The sequence below is a fragment of the Calidris pugnax genome, unplaced genomic scaffold, assembly GCF_001431845.1.
Source record: "Calidris pugnax isolate Ruff unplaced genomic scaffold, ASM143184v1 scaffold15, whole genome shotgun sequence".
In the NCBI taxonomy this organism is placed as follows: domain Eukaryota; kingdom Metazoa; phylum Chordata; class Aves; order Charadriiformes; family Scolopacidae; genus Calidris; species Calidris pugnax.
In genome coordinates, this window is record NW_015090774.1 from 6,506,373 (window position 1) to 6,521,139 (window position 14,767).

The 14,767-nt window shown below is 42.7% G+C and overlaps 1 long non-coding RNA gene across 4 annotated transcripts in view; it reads right to left on the reverse strand.

Moving 5' to 3' along the window:
* Nucleotides 1-1,006: 1,006 nt before the first annotated feature.
* The window catches only part of LOC106888511, a 30,473-nt gene continuing 16,712 nt past the window's right edge, over nt 1,007-14,767 (reverse strand). For 3 of the 4 annotated variants that reach the window (XR_001412117.1, XR_001412116.1, XR_001412119.1), the window contains 5 exons: nt 11,942-12,145; nt 9,916-10,070; nt 6,488-6,565; nt 3,436-3,911; nt 1,007-3,066 (listed from right to left, as the gene is read on the reverse strand). This is a non-coding gene — a long non-coding RNA (uncharacterized LOC106888511). The remainder of the gene's footprint in view (nt 3,067-3,435; nt 3,912-6,487; nt 6,566-9,915; nt 10,071-11,941; nt 12,146-14,767) is intronic. The other variant, XR_001412120.1, reaches the window with a different exon arrangement.

Consider the following 14,767-nt stretch of genomic DNA (forward strand, 5'->3'; position numbering starts at 1 on the left):
TTTCACTTCTTACCTATTTTTGGAAACTGTTCTCACACTAAATTTCCCAAAGTTGTTTCAACTGAGATAGGATGAATGAAAACTGAATTAGATCCAACATCTTATCCTTTATACTGGTAATATATTTGGAGAAAGGGCTATTTAAGCCTTTTGTCTTATACAGAATGAAGAACATTGCCCCTGCTACACAACCTGGCCATGAATAACCAGCCTTTCAAAGTTACTTTGTCCTCTTCCTCCAGCATTTTTCTCAGGTTTATATATCTTTTCCTGGTACTGCAGGAAGTATTGAAATCCCTTTGAGAGATGCTTTTTTGATAATATTTTTGCTCCAACACAGGGGAAAAAACCCAAACCAAACAACAACAAAACAAAACAGAAAAGGAAATGGAAAAGATTGATCTGGGAATTTTACCACTTAGTGTTTGGCTTTAGACGTAGAGTTCTTGTAATTTTCTGTGGTGTCTCTCGTCTTTCAGGGCTTTTATGTTTCTTGAAACACAGTGGCCTTGTTTTGGTACAGGAGCACTCAGACACATGGATGGTCATTGCATTATAAATTTCCATTGTTGATCTTACGTTTGCATCAGCTCATGGAGCTGGCATTTAGAGAGCCCCTCAGTCTCCCAGTGGATATTGTTCTGACTCTGGGTAACATGGCAATCCAGCAGTGTTAGATTTCACCAGGTATCAGAATATGGTCACTGTCTTCAAAATATACCTGTCTTTGTTTCCATCTTTGTAGTACATCTACCATAAAGCAGAGGACAGAGGATTTTTTACTCTGCATCCCCAGATGTTTATTTTGCCCAAATACAAGTGAAAAGGGGTTTTTTTCATATCTCTTTTTCCATTTTATTTAATTTTAATTTAGTTTAAATTAAGTTAATTTAAAATTAATTTAATAAAAATAATTTTATTTTTTTTATTAATTTTTGAAAAGCTCACTCAAAGCCTGTTATCAAGAAGTATGTTAGACCCAAAACATAGCTCTTGTTTCATATGCAGTATGAAGAATAATAACTATTTTAAGAATAAAACTGATACTTGAACAAAATTCTGTTATACAATACTCCCCTGTTGGGGAAAGAAAATAAGCCATAACCATGGCCTAGCCACTTACTTTTTCCATTTCTAGTCTCTTTCTGTCTTAAGGAACTTTGTCAACATTTTGCAGAGAGAACAAAGTGTCAGAGAAAGGACTAAGAGGAATTTGATGGCTATCTTTCCAGCCATTTGTTTTCTTGTCCAGTTATCTCCAGCCATTTGATTCAGCTCTGTCTGGCGGTCCAGTGCCTGCCACCCTGGACATATATTACTATTTTTGGTGTGTTCTCTTAAGAGTGACTCGTAGTTCCCAGATGCTCAGTATGATAATGGGGATCTGTCCTACATCTTCCTCAACATGCTCATGCTAGAACCTCACCAGACACATTTTACTGTGGCTTTTAGTTCATACATACCTTCACCGCAGATGTCTCCCACCCAAGTGCACCAGTAGCATTAGCTCTCCCAAACTTTGCAGGCTCTTGTCTCATCACCTCTAAAAAAGAGATGGAAGATAATTTTTGCAGCCTTTGCATCCCTTTCCTGTTCCCTTTGCCTTACAAACATAGTGGACATACTTGTAGCAAGCTAAGACTGCAAATTGGAAGAGAGTTTTAGGGACTATTTGAGGAGAGTGGAGGGTTTTTACTTCATGGCCATGGGAATATGCCACGTGGCTGATCACAACTAACCTGGTTTGATCAACAAGCTCTTAGCAAGCTGTTCACCAGGTCTCCAGACCAGGCGCTGCTTGCAGACAGTAAAATGGGATGGATTGAAGGGGATGGATTGTCAGCATCCATTTATTTTTTTCAGAAATGCCAAATGAAAGCACCTGTTTTCCTTCAAGATGCGTTTCCATACTTGGTGCACCTTCTACTAAGATATATGGCTGCAAAGAGTCTTCTTCCTCTGCGTGACCAGCAGAAGGGTTAGAAACCATTATTACCCTCTTACTAAAGCCTCATCTACCTCCTCGCAAGGGCACAGCAGCCTCTCAGCTGTGTGGTGCAGGGAACCCTATGCTCCTGCCACCACACCAGCCCATGGAGCAGCATCAAGCCAGGGGAAGCTCTCTCTCCCTCTTTCCCTGCAGATTTGTGGCAGGGGGATGCACTGCCCTCACACGCTTGGGGCATGGGTCTGCTCAAAAAGTGTGTGTCTATATCTCTGCAGAGCAGACAGGGTCTGCTTAGAGGCCTCGGCCTTTCAAGATAGTTTGATAGGAAAAAGGTCCTCAGATACCCCCCCTCCCCGAACTTGTCTTACACTAACCAAGGAAAACACAAGTAATTAAATTAAGGCACTTTGTTTTTACATCAGTACAATTTATAAAGATACCAGTGTGACAGTTTCTAGGCACGGATATAGCCTTCATATTTTTCCTGGATGTAGCACATTGTTTTCTCAGCCAGAAAGCTGTGCTAGGGAGACTCTTGGGCACAGAGCAACGCTCCAGGCCATCTTCCTTGGTAACAAGAAGGGATGGTTTCTGCCCTTAAATTGTGTTTCCAGCTAATTAAATTCAGCAAGAGTGCCTTCTTTAACCAAAGCCAGTCACATGGAAGTATTTGGAGTGGGGAACGCTGATACCTGATACAAAAGTTCACACCAGCTGTCATGCCTTTCAAAAATGATAAATCGTTCAATCAAGCCATAACCTGGACCATTCCATTTTGACAGAGTATTTCCTGCATCCAGAGTTCCTGTGGGTGTAACAGGGGACATTTTCAGTGCAGAGCCAGTTCTCTTTGGATGTGGGAGACTCTATGAGTGCAGTTACACGCTGATGCGATGTGATGAGATGCAGTTGAGAGCAAGATGTGTCTCTGTTGTCACTTGCAGATGACCACGACACTTGCAAGGCATTGCTGTGGGGGAAGAGTTCGCTGGCAATGGTCTCCATACATCCTACCTCCATACCATAAGGGGCTCTTCCTTTCCCACACTTTTCCCAGTGACACTGAGTGCTGTCTTACTCTGTCCCCTGTACTCTGCAGTGGCTTTTTTGCGTTTTTCCTGGAGAAGATATGGAAATGAAGAAGAAAAATCAAGCAATAGCATCCTAACCAGTGTCAAATCATACCCACAACTGCAGGAGTGGGAAGTCCATCAGGAGTTTGTAAGTGAAGGGCTGAGGCTTATGTACTGCACGCATAAAACCTGTACAAGGAGAAGCATCTTGAAGTTTCCTCTCCAGATCCTTGGTCCCCTAAAAGGAAGAAGATTTAAATTTTCTCTCTGGTAAACAATTCAGGATCTACACATAGCATTTCCGAGTTTCCTACACTCTGCGGGACAGCTATCGTACTGAGTTAGGTTCAGAGCAGCCAAGTTTGGGGCCAAAAATGGTGAAAACTAGAACAGAGTTCCCCAGCTTCCCAGTACCTTGGAAGAAGGTGGTTGCTGCTGGCTGAGTCGTTCGTCCTGTATCACAAGGAGATGATCCTGGGGACTGTGAAGCATCCTCTCCAGTGGCACATGTGGAAAGGCTGCTACAGTGGCCATGTGAAAATATCATCTCTGAGTCCAGGGAAGTATCCAGTGAAGCAGGAGGAGCAGCACTGCGCTGGCGCTGGGGGGCAACCCACGTGGCCTCAAAGCCCTGGAAGGAATTTCTCCTTCAGGATGACAATGTGTACTGTGAGTCAAGGCAACAAGAGGCAGGTGCCTCCAGAGGCTTCTCCTCCCCAGGGGAAGACAAATCTTTCTCCCAGGCATGCAGGGAATGAAGTGTCCTCTCACCCTCTGAAAAAGTATCCTCCATTTCAGTGAAAGACAGATGCTTGGGCATCCTCTGGTGCCTGCAGGCAGCTGCCAGCTGAAGTGCTGAGTGTGAGCATGGACCAGCAGCAGAAATGGCCCTGAACAAAGGCAGAATTATTGCTGATGTCATTTATAAATTACCATCTTTGATGTTTAACAAAACTAAACATGCTGTAAATTAAATTAATATTTGTTCATGGATTCATAAAATGCAATCATTGTCAATTAGGGATTATAGCAACAACCCACAGGGGGTGCAGAACAAATGGGATTTGGCTTTAGTTTATAATTTAGGGGCAGACTGCCATGCCCTTGTTCACAATGAAATAGTGACTAACTTCAAAAAGATAATGTGCTTTTATTACCACAAAGGGTCTTTGGAGTGGAGGTCTTGCAATCAGCCTGGCCTTGATATTTTCTGAAAATAGACTTATTTCATGTAGTCCTTGAAATATTGGCAACTAGGAAATTGTGCTTGATTTCTTTTGCTACAGAGTGATTTGGGCTGGTCAGGGTTAATGTTATTGGTTCCACTGGAACTGAGCCTCTGCCAAATGTCCTATCTATATGACCTTAAGAAAAAAAAAGGCAGCAAGGGTTATTTTGAGAAAACCAGCTTTGTCATAAAGTAAAACTGGACAAGCCCAATAAATGTATTTCACTTATTTTACAGCCTCCTACACTTGTCCATAAGAGCATCCTGTGATATACTTTTGCTGTGGAGTATGTTGTACAAAATCTAATCATTTCTGCTGAGTTGAAAAACTAATAAAAAAAATCAGAGTACGCATTTTAGGTGTAATGTTTTCTTAATCTTATAAAGTGACTTGGGCATATTGCTCATACAATTGTAGCCACTAAAAAACTAAGATCAGGCTGAAAAAACTAAGGACTAGAGGTGGAAAAGAGGACTGTCACAGTATTCTTTTTAGACTACTTTGTCTGTTCGTTATTGACCCACTGTAAGCCACTGGGTTACTTTTGGAAAAAAAAGAACCTCCAAACAGTGAAGTCCCAAAGACCTCAGATCAAATTTACATTGAGAAAAAGCAGAGCATTCGACTTTCCTTTTAGAGTTCAACATCACACACATGCAGTCATCCATCTGTTTCCTTAACTAGCTTTTAACTAGGAAAACAATAGCAGTGAAGTGAATTTTGTCAAAGACTACAGGAGGACAATGGAGCATTGTGTATCAAATGGTAAATATTTGCTGCAGTATTACAGTATACATTTAGGCTTACACGAGCAAAAGAGAACATTTGAGCAGTGACCAAGGCCCATGGTCTTGATGGGAAATACAATTTCATAGAATCATAGAATTCCCTAGGTTGGAAGGGACCTTTCAGATCACCGAGTCCAACCGTCAACCTAACACGGACAAAAAACATCAGTAAACCATATCTCTACGTCTACCTGTCTTTTAAATACTGCCAGGGATGGTGACTCAACCACTTCCCTGGGCAGCCCATTCCAATGCTTAATAACCCTTTCAGTGTAAAAGATTTTCCTAATAACCAGTCTAAACCTCCCCTGGTGCAACCTGAGGCCATTTCTTCTTTTCCTATCACCTGTTACTTGGGAGAAGAGACCGAGCCTCACCTCCTTTCAGGTAGTTGTAGAGAGCAATAATGTCTCCCCTCAGCCTCCTTTTCTCCAGGCTGAATAACCCCAGCTCCCTCAGCTGCTCCTCTCCAGACCCCTCACCAGCTTTGTTGCCCTTCTCTGGACCCACTCCAGCACCTCAATGTCTGTTTTTGTAGTGAGGGGCCCAAAACTGGACACAGAACTCAAGGTGGGGCCCCAACAGTGCCAAGTACAGGGGGACAATCACTGCCCTAGTCCTGCTGGCCACACTGTTCCTGATACAGGCCAGGATGCTGTTGACCTTCTTGGCCACCTGGGCACACTGCTGGCTCACATTCAGCCGGCTGTCAAACAACACCCCCAGGTCCTTTTCTGCCGGGCAGCTCTCCAGCCACTCTGCCCTAAGTCTGTAGTGCTGCCTGGGGCTGTTGTGTGAACTGGCTTGATATTTTGGCCATAGGCCAGAGAAGGCCAAAGAGCAACGCCAGAGGTTAAAAATTTCAACTTCTCTGAAAAAAAAAGCAACCTCTAGTGCTTTAAATGGGTGTCTAATACATGCACCTAACTTACGAGGCACCCAGCAATTTTAACGGCTGTGACCCTGAGCCTCCCTGGGACAGCGTGTTGTCTGCTCAAGCCATGAGTCCAGAGACATCAGCTTGGGAATAAATTTCACATTTTCCAGGATGATTGGGCTGGACTCATATTCAACAGACTCCAAGTTGAGGAAAAGGACATCAGGTATTTGAACCTCTGCAGACCTATTCATTGACTTTCACTGGAAACGCTTTTGAAAAATATTTCATGGCATGCTTTAAGAAAATACAAATTAGACATTTTATTGTGAAAACAGATTGCATTAGGAAAAGTAAGGTAGATAAAGCTCTTTATGCCTCTTGTGCTTTACATATAGGCACACAGGTTGGGCCTTTGGCTTGGGACTATTTTCTCCTCCCTACACATTCCCTCTAGTGACTGTGTTAATCCAGAGTTAGCGAAGAGTTATTGTCCATCTGAGTGGGTTGGAATGTCTTGCATTAAGACCCACATCTGAGAGCCTTATAAAAATGTCACATTGCGTACTCACCTAATATTTTGATCCTGAAAGGCTCCCATTTGTGGAACTTGAAATTCATTAAAAAGTCAATACATCCTCTTCATATCCCTAGTTGAGAAAAAGATATGTGAGGCACATTACGAGTTTTGGGGCTTTTTTTGCTTTTATTCAGTTTACTGGGATCATGAAAAAACACATCACTTTTACCCCACACATCACACCATCATATGATCATAAAAGTATTTGTTTGATCTTCTCTAATTGAGATAAAATTTTTAACAAGGAATTTGTACCTATGTAAAGATAAACCCTTTAGCTCTGCATTTAATTTTTCTCTGTGTTTTCAAAGAACTGAAGATGTGATTCATCTTTTTATGCTTCTTGCAGATAAATTGATACATGGTATTTTAGAACATTTCTTTTGTACTTACATTTTGGCACAAGTACATCATATTGTTACATTGTTCACAGCCTTTCTATTGTCATTGCCAACTTCTTTTGGGGAAAATCAAAGAAAAGCTGAGACAAGATATATCAAGCCACAGTCATTTGGCTGCCTAATATTTTATTGCTCCCTTCTTTCTTATTGGTTTCCAGTTCTCAGTGTTGTCATTTAGTTCTTCTAAATAAACCATTTTTCTTGCTAGTTTAGTAAATAATTTTACAAACAGAGCTGTTTGAGGACATGCATCATACTTTCCTTCATGTCACACAAGTTAAAACACTCTACAAAGCCATGGCATGGTTGACTAATGTTTGGAATATTTCCTTTTTACGATGGCATATTCTAAAAAGAAAAATGAGGTGACGTTCACTGAAATTTCTTAAAAATAATTTTTAAAAGGATATTCATAATGTAACCAGTTTGGGATTTTAGAACTTTGTTGAAGCCTCCTGCCTTTAGAGAGACTCAGAAGAAATGAATGCAGTTTTCTCCAAGTGGTCTTAGCTATATTTCTAATTCTATAATATTTACATAAAACTAATCAGATCATCAGGAAAGAAATTGCTTATTCACCCATATGTCCAGCCCACAGCCTTGTAGCCAGCTCTCTGTTCTCAGGATTTTCACATATTCAGTAAAGTCTTCAGTGAACTGGTTGTGCCTGCCTGACCTATTTCACAAGCATCAGCTAGAAAAATAGTCATTCATAAACGTTACTCTCTGCTACGGCTTGGCTTTTGTACCTTGTTTCACCATAACATCCAGCAGAGCATAACTTGTTTTCTAAGGAGCAATTAATTTCTGTCCATGCTCCCTATACTGAGTGGTCAAAACCCACTCAAACTTATTCTAAAGATACAAGGTCTGGGACTTCAGAGGAACAGAAAAATCCCTACAGTGAGGGGTATCTCTTTAGAAATTTAGGGTGAAGCTGCATGAGATGCAGTGAGACAACCTGGGAGCTCGTGGCAGCCCAAAGATTTTGCTTCCTCCTGCCACCTCCTTTGCACCCCTGTTTCACTGGGCACTCCCGTAGCAAAACAAGTTAGCTCAGCGATTTCTCTGCCTTAGGAAGGCTTTCTACCTCCAACTCCTCTGAGGCTCACAAAAGGTCCAGACACACAGGGTAATTCTGGGGCAGCAATCTATTGGAGAGTCAAAAGGCCTTTGCCATCAATCAATTGCTGTCACGGATCTGCTGGTTTGTGATTCTCAAAGAGGCAGGAGGGCACCATCGGGCACCTCCAATACCTCTTGATGGCAGTTGAACAGTGGGTGAAAGCTGGCTTCAGGTGTTAAATAATAAGACTAAATTGGGCACAATTCTGAAGATTTTATATGGGCAAAGCTCCCTTTTGAATTAAGCTGTTCATGCAGTCTACAAAAATAGTCCCCTAAGGACCTTATTAGGCACTATTCTTTTTTTTCATTTATTATAATACTCTCTTTTTTCAAGTTATTCTAATATTATTTTTCTTCAGTTATTCTCCCCTAGAGACTGAATGATACTGTTTGTTTAGTGCACATAAAATTGTATTTTTATTTCTATTTTGATTTTTTTTCTTTTTTCTTGCTCCTATTTCATTATATGCCTTTATTTAACTGCAGATTTAGTTCTACTCAGACTCAGCTAAGCTCTTTTTTTTTCTTAAATCATTATCTTACACTCTTGGCCCATCATGATTTCATCTACTGTCTTAGGAGTTGTTTCTCCTACATGCAGGGCTTCTCCATCTCCTACTACAGTGCTTCTCCATCCAGCAAAACAGGGTCCACAGTCACTAAAAGTTCCCTGGGGTTGGTGGAGATTTCAGTATCCCTCAGATGGCAAAAAGGTCCTGAACGGTCTCTGAAGGTTCACGCCACATTTCACCAAAACACTTTGTATGGGCCTAATCTCACCCACATTGGGGAGAGCACTTCAGCACACCCTTAGCCATGTGCTCAGTGCCATTAAAGTTAATGATGCTTAGGCAGATTTCAAAGTTAACAGTGTTAAGGGCCCCTCTGCAGTGCAGGTTTCCAATGGTTTGTCTGGAAGAAACTCCTCAATATATATCTGGATTGAACTGCAGGGTTTTTTCCCTGTGGCAAATCTGTTTACCATGAAAACATAAATGGGGAAGTGTAAACCTCTGTACCAAATACTGCTGGAAGAATGATTTATATGCAGTATTTAAAAATATTGTTGCAATATAATTGATTAGCATAAGCTCTCTGGGGAGACAGTGTGTTTTCCTTGGGTTTTGCACAGTGTCTGGCATACTATAGATGCCAGAGTTAACAAATAGTTATTATTAATAATAAAATACTTCTACTGACAAAGTAGACGCCAGTTCTTTGTATCAACCACATGTATCAGATAAATATAAACCTGCTCAAATTAGCCCTTTGTGAGTTAGTAATTCTTTTTTTAAGATGGGACCAGCTCTAAATTTTTATCTTTTTCCACCCCTTACTCTGTCTCCCTTCAGTTTAAAACCTCTTTTCACAGCCCAGAAGAGCTCTCTGCCTGAGTCAAATCAGGAGCATCAGCCACTCCTGTTTTGCTATAGGAATGATGTAAAACAAACCGAAGTGTCAGCAGAACACAACAAGCTGTTGACAATTAATGGCTCTACAGCACACATTTGACTTTTTTTCACAGCACAGTTCCTAGACCTTAATTCATTAGAGTCAGGAATATCTTGTTTCATGCCAACTGCTTTACTGCCCAACCATCAGCCATGCCAAAAGCTCCACCCTTGCGGAAACAGGTGACATCTGAAAGTGACAGAGGGTGTGAGCCCTCTGCCAAATTCAGGTGAAAAAGGTAAATTTTATGGAGTTGCATACTGCAGCAAAGCGTTGCACCAGGTCTTGCAAGCATGTGACTACTGGACAGCAAGGTATCAAAAGCTGATGCTGAAAATGCACTGTTATGAGGTTCGGGGTGGAAACATGAAATGAAAGCAAACTGACTTGCCATGAGAGGTAAACTTTATAACTTTTTGGTCTTCTGTTGCCAACTGACCTTAACGTGACCAACCTGCACAGGCTTCTGGGAAATGTCCATGTGAGGGAGCAATGCAGCAGCAGTGCAGCATGCGGCGAGGACACCTTGAGCATGATCTTGACTTGTCCCCCTGCTGTGCCACCTCAGGCAAGCTGTACCACGGCCTCACACCTCTGATAAAAAGACAATAAAAAAAAAAGAAAGTTACTGCATGCAGAGATAAAATGGAGATTTTTTAAAAAATATGTGTCCTGTGCCCGCAGCCCCAGCTGGGCTGTCTTTGCTCCCTTTCTGATTTTAGCACTTCCACAGTACATTGCGTGTTTTCAAGCTACTTTTTCCACAGCCACAGGGGCTAGAAACTTGCTCGAAAAAAAATAAAACACGAAAGCTAGGATTCCAACCTAATCAAGGCCCTCTGGAGGCTGAGACAATAAAAAAAGCAAGGGAAGTTATGAGAGCTGCTAATGCAGCCAGCATCGCAGTTGTGCCCCCACCACCTCTAGCTGCCTGAAGAGACAAGCGCTGAGTTCGTCAGGCACTCTGCCTTCTTCAGAGCCCAGAAACACTCACATGTTTTGAGGAAAACAGGATTATTTTGACAAGAGCTGCCAAAAACTAAAAGGTTCATACACGCTAGGAAGACTGACTCTTCTATTTACAATAAACCAGCCCAGCGGCTCCCAGCCCAGCTCCTAAGGGCTGTCCAGGGCAAAGGCTCAAAGAGGTTTTTTTGGAAGCCTCCATGTTCTCCGGCTGCCTCCAGGCAGCTGCCCTATATTTTCTTGACAGAACCTTCCCAGCTGAAGCAAATGTCCCTGGCCAGAAGTCAGGCACCCAGTGGTACCTCAGGGATCCACCACCAATGGTGCACACCCACCCACACCTTCCCCTCCACAACTCCTCCGGAAGCTCCCAGCCCCTCGCTTTTCTCCTCAAAATGGCATGTGGCTGCCCCACCCACACCACTGGCATTGCAAGAGGGAGAGGTTGCAGGAGAGAAATCCCTGCCTGTCCATAGCAGGGGTGGAAGCTGCGAGAAAGGGGCAGGACTCCTCCACAAGCGGACTTGGCCCATCACACTTTGCCTTCTGCTGTCTACACTGGCTTTAAAAGCCATTTCACAAATAAATACGTTAGTATGTGGAAAGTTGTCCTTAATAGAGTGTGTAAAGGGTTTTGGCACAGAAAAGGTGTGTGATAAACGGCATTCCAAACCCCAGCCTTGAATTAAGTATTTAAGAACATCTTCCAACAGGGAAAAGGGGTGAAGAGAAAAAGAAAGAAACAAAAAGAAAAGAACCAAAGCAGTTGGCAAAGGCACAGATGAATCATGAAACTCTACATGGACTGCCAAACTCAAAAAACACTTTTAGGTACAATTTACTAAACCAACCAAGTAAGAGGTGCTCGTAAATTAGGGATGTATACAGATGTTGGTGGACTCCAGAATTAACCCTAAGCCTATTAAAACTTTAAACACTCAATGTGCTTGACTGTCAGCAAAGGCTTTAAATTGTGTTGCAATTTGCAGATCACCAGGGATTCAAACTTTCCCAACTGAACACCTTTAGACCGAGAGCTCAAGGACTGCAGCCCGCTACGCTTTAGCAAGATGCAAACATCAAAAATGTGGAATGTACCTACAAACAAATCATGTCATGGAAAGGTCCAGCAGAGCTGGGCTGGAACCATAACATTTCACAGATTTGAGATTGATATTCCTCTATGAACATTTTGGATGTGGCATCTGCTGAGATTTCCAGTGCATCATGAGGTACCTCAGCAGGGCACTGACTGGGAACCAGCCCTCTCTCCTGCTCTGTGTATGGAAAAGATTTAAATTTCCAGGAAAAAAAATATTTATTCTGCCCTGACACTGTGCTCAAGAGACCCAATCTTGTGCTGAAACCACTTCTGCTCTTATGACAGCTCCAGTTTTACCTGAGGTATCTCCCTGTAGAGAGAGTCTCTGATGAGGATGAAATTATTAGAGGAGTAACTTAAAAAACACAGTATTTTATGATGTAAAAGTCATGCTTACAGAATTAAAAGAATGCTCTATCATCTATTCCACTGAGCAAAATTCCAGCCTTAAAATTCGGGACCATTTCAGAAAAGAAGGAGGTCCACAACAGCCCAGATCTGTGGTTTCTAGTGGGCACAAGCAGAGAGACTGAGTGCTGATTTACACCAGTTGAGCCACTGGCCTTTGGATGTTGGCAATTCTGCCAAGGCTGGCTCTGTCCTAAATCAAAAAAAAAAAAAAATAAAAAGAGAATTAATGCAAATACAGTATTACCTTTTTCTAACAAAATCCACCCATTCTCTTGGGAAATGGCGAAGCAGTAATCCTCCTCCCTTGCTGATCTTAGCTTTCAAACATGGGGTTGGGTTTTTTTTGCCATCTGAACTTATTAAAACCCTTTATACACTTATAAATTCTTCTGTGGTACATGATATGTTCAAAGCCAAAATAATAAAAGAATGAGAGTGTTTCTGCCCAGAGATCCTTAAATATTGAATGCAAATTTCCTGATAAAAATCCTGAAGAATCACAACATAGTCTAGTGTACTATAAATTATGCTAAATCAAATAAATCAGACTATATCATCCCTAGTGGCTCCTACACAGTCTTTAAATATATTACCCACTCCTCATCAGTCCGTTCCACTCAATAACCAGCTCTGTCTTCGGTCCCCAGGCCCACTTTAATTTGAACAATATATTAGCCTTTGCAGTATAAAGGAGAAAGAAACTTTAGGAAAAAGGTAGGCTGGCTTACAAATGAATCTCCCATGGCAGCTCACTCGAACGTGTACGATGGATGGCTATTCTGAGTGGTCTGCATCCCAAATGCAGCCAGGGCAATAAATCCTTCCCCGTCCAGCGGCTGGGAGCAGGAGCAGTCTCTGCAAACCCTCACCCGCCTTGTCCCTCCCAAATATAAAGGCTTGCAGCCTCTCTGGCTCCGTTCAGAGGGCATATTTCACGGCAGAGTGGGGAAGATCAAAACCAGAAGCTCAGTCTCAAGGGAGAGGGGTCTCACTTGGTGGGTCTCCCAGTGTTTGGTGGCCATGGCTATCCTCGCACAGGAGATGGCCTTGGCTGGGTAGAGCCAGAGCCTGCATCTGCCATCCTCCCAGGTGACACTCAGGCTCAGGGCCACCCCAGGGCATGCGGCAGAGAAGATGGACCTGAGCATCACCTCCCATAAGCTGCCCCTGGGAGGCTGGAAGACAGGCAACTAAAAGCAGCGGGCCAAAAACCTGCACATCCCTGAGGTGTCTTAAGAGCAGGGAGACTAAAATGCCTGGCCCCTTCTAAGGGTACAGGCCAGTGTATAATGTGCCTGAGATACAGGGTCACAAGCAGCTGAAGGCTCATGGTGCCGAGCCAAGGCTTCGCTCGGCCTTCCCCGGAGAAAAGAGCAAACAGCCCTGTGTCTAGCATCATAAAACATCTGGTAGGGCTATCAGGAGGGAGACTGCTGAGGATACAGTTTAACAGAGCTGCTGAGATTTCTTTTTTATTGCATTTATTTTCACGAATCATAATAATAAAAAAAGGAAAAGTTGGAGTGCGCTCAATTGAGTTAATACTTTCGGAATTTTATTAATCAACATCTCAGCATTCATAAAAAAATGACACCTTTTAAAACCAGTGGAGAGGAACATTTCCAAATACTTCCAATCAAAAGAAATTATTTTAAAACTCACATTACATGTATTTTTAAACCAACCCCTCAGGGAGATGGGTGTGAACTCTGAATTATCCCAATTAACTTTAGTGCCAGAGATCAAGGCCAAAAAATGCAAAATCAGCTCTAAGCTTTCTGAATAGGTTGCTGAGGGTGCTACAGTGCCAGTAAAGCAGCGACCATGTGCAGCTGAGTTTTGCCATGCCCTGTGCTGGGTCTGTCCTGCAGCACCTCAAAGAAAAGCTCCAGCACAGTAACACGGGGCATGGCAAAGAATAAAACAGCGCAGCCCATGACAACCCCAGTATTGACTAAATAAAATCTGCCTGGTGAGGAGAAAATGGAAAGCAAATTATTTTAATGCCCATAAAAAGACATTTACTGACCAAGCAAATGCATTCTTTTTGTCTGGGCACATGGTTAGCATTCACTTGAGGGCAGTAATTTCAGTGCCGAATTAAGATGCTGTATTTCATGCCCAGGGCAGGGCTGAGTACCAGCATTTTCACTGTGAGTCTGTGAGTAAGTGAGGGGGCAGCACATTAAAAGTGCAAGCACCCTATGATTCCCTGTGGGTCCTGTCCTCTCTAACTCTAAACACTGGATAGTACACCATGTTCTGTTATTTACCATGGAGATGAAAAAATTAGTAGAAAAATCTAAATTTGGAGCAGCAAAACTGAAGCCCAGAGTCATGAAGGAATTTCTTCCAGGGCGTACACACAGCCAGTGGGACATCCGGGGAAGAAACCAGACTCTTTACCCTTGATAGTTGCATTTAAGAAGCTGTTTACCCCTCTTCTTCCAAAACTTAACTTCTCCTTTCTTTTTTTTCAGTCTCTCTTTCCCTGCTATGTGACTGCTTTGCTCTTTCCCACAGAGTTTTAGTCTCCTCCTTGTCCTGTGCTCTTTTCTTCTTCTGCAATACCTGCTTGGACCCACTCCCCCAGCCAAGGGCACTAGTGGGAGTCCAACCTGTCCTTCTCCAGGAAGAAGCACCATCTCTACCTCTTCTGCTACCTGGAAGGGCAGTGCAAACAAGAAGGTACCAATAAAGAAATGCATGAGAAGGAAAAGATTTGGTGGACCTGCCCCAAGGTGTGAGAGCTGCACCATGCCGCTGAATCAGGCAGGTGAAAGAGGAGCTCTGATCTGTTGGGTAGGAGGGA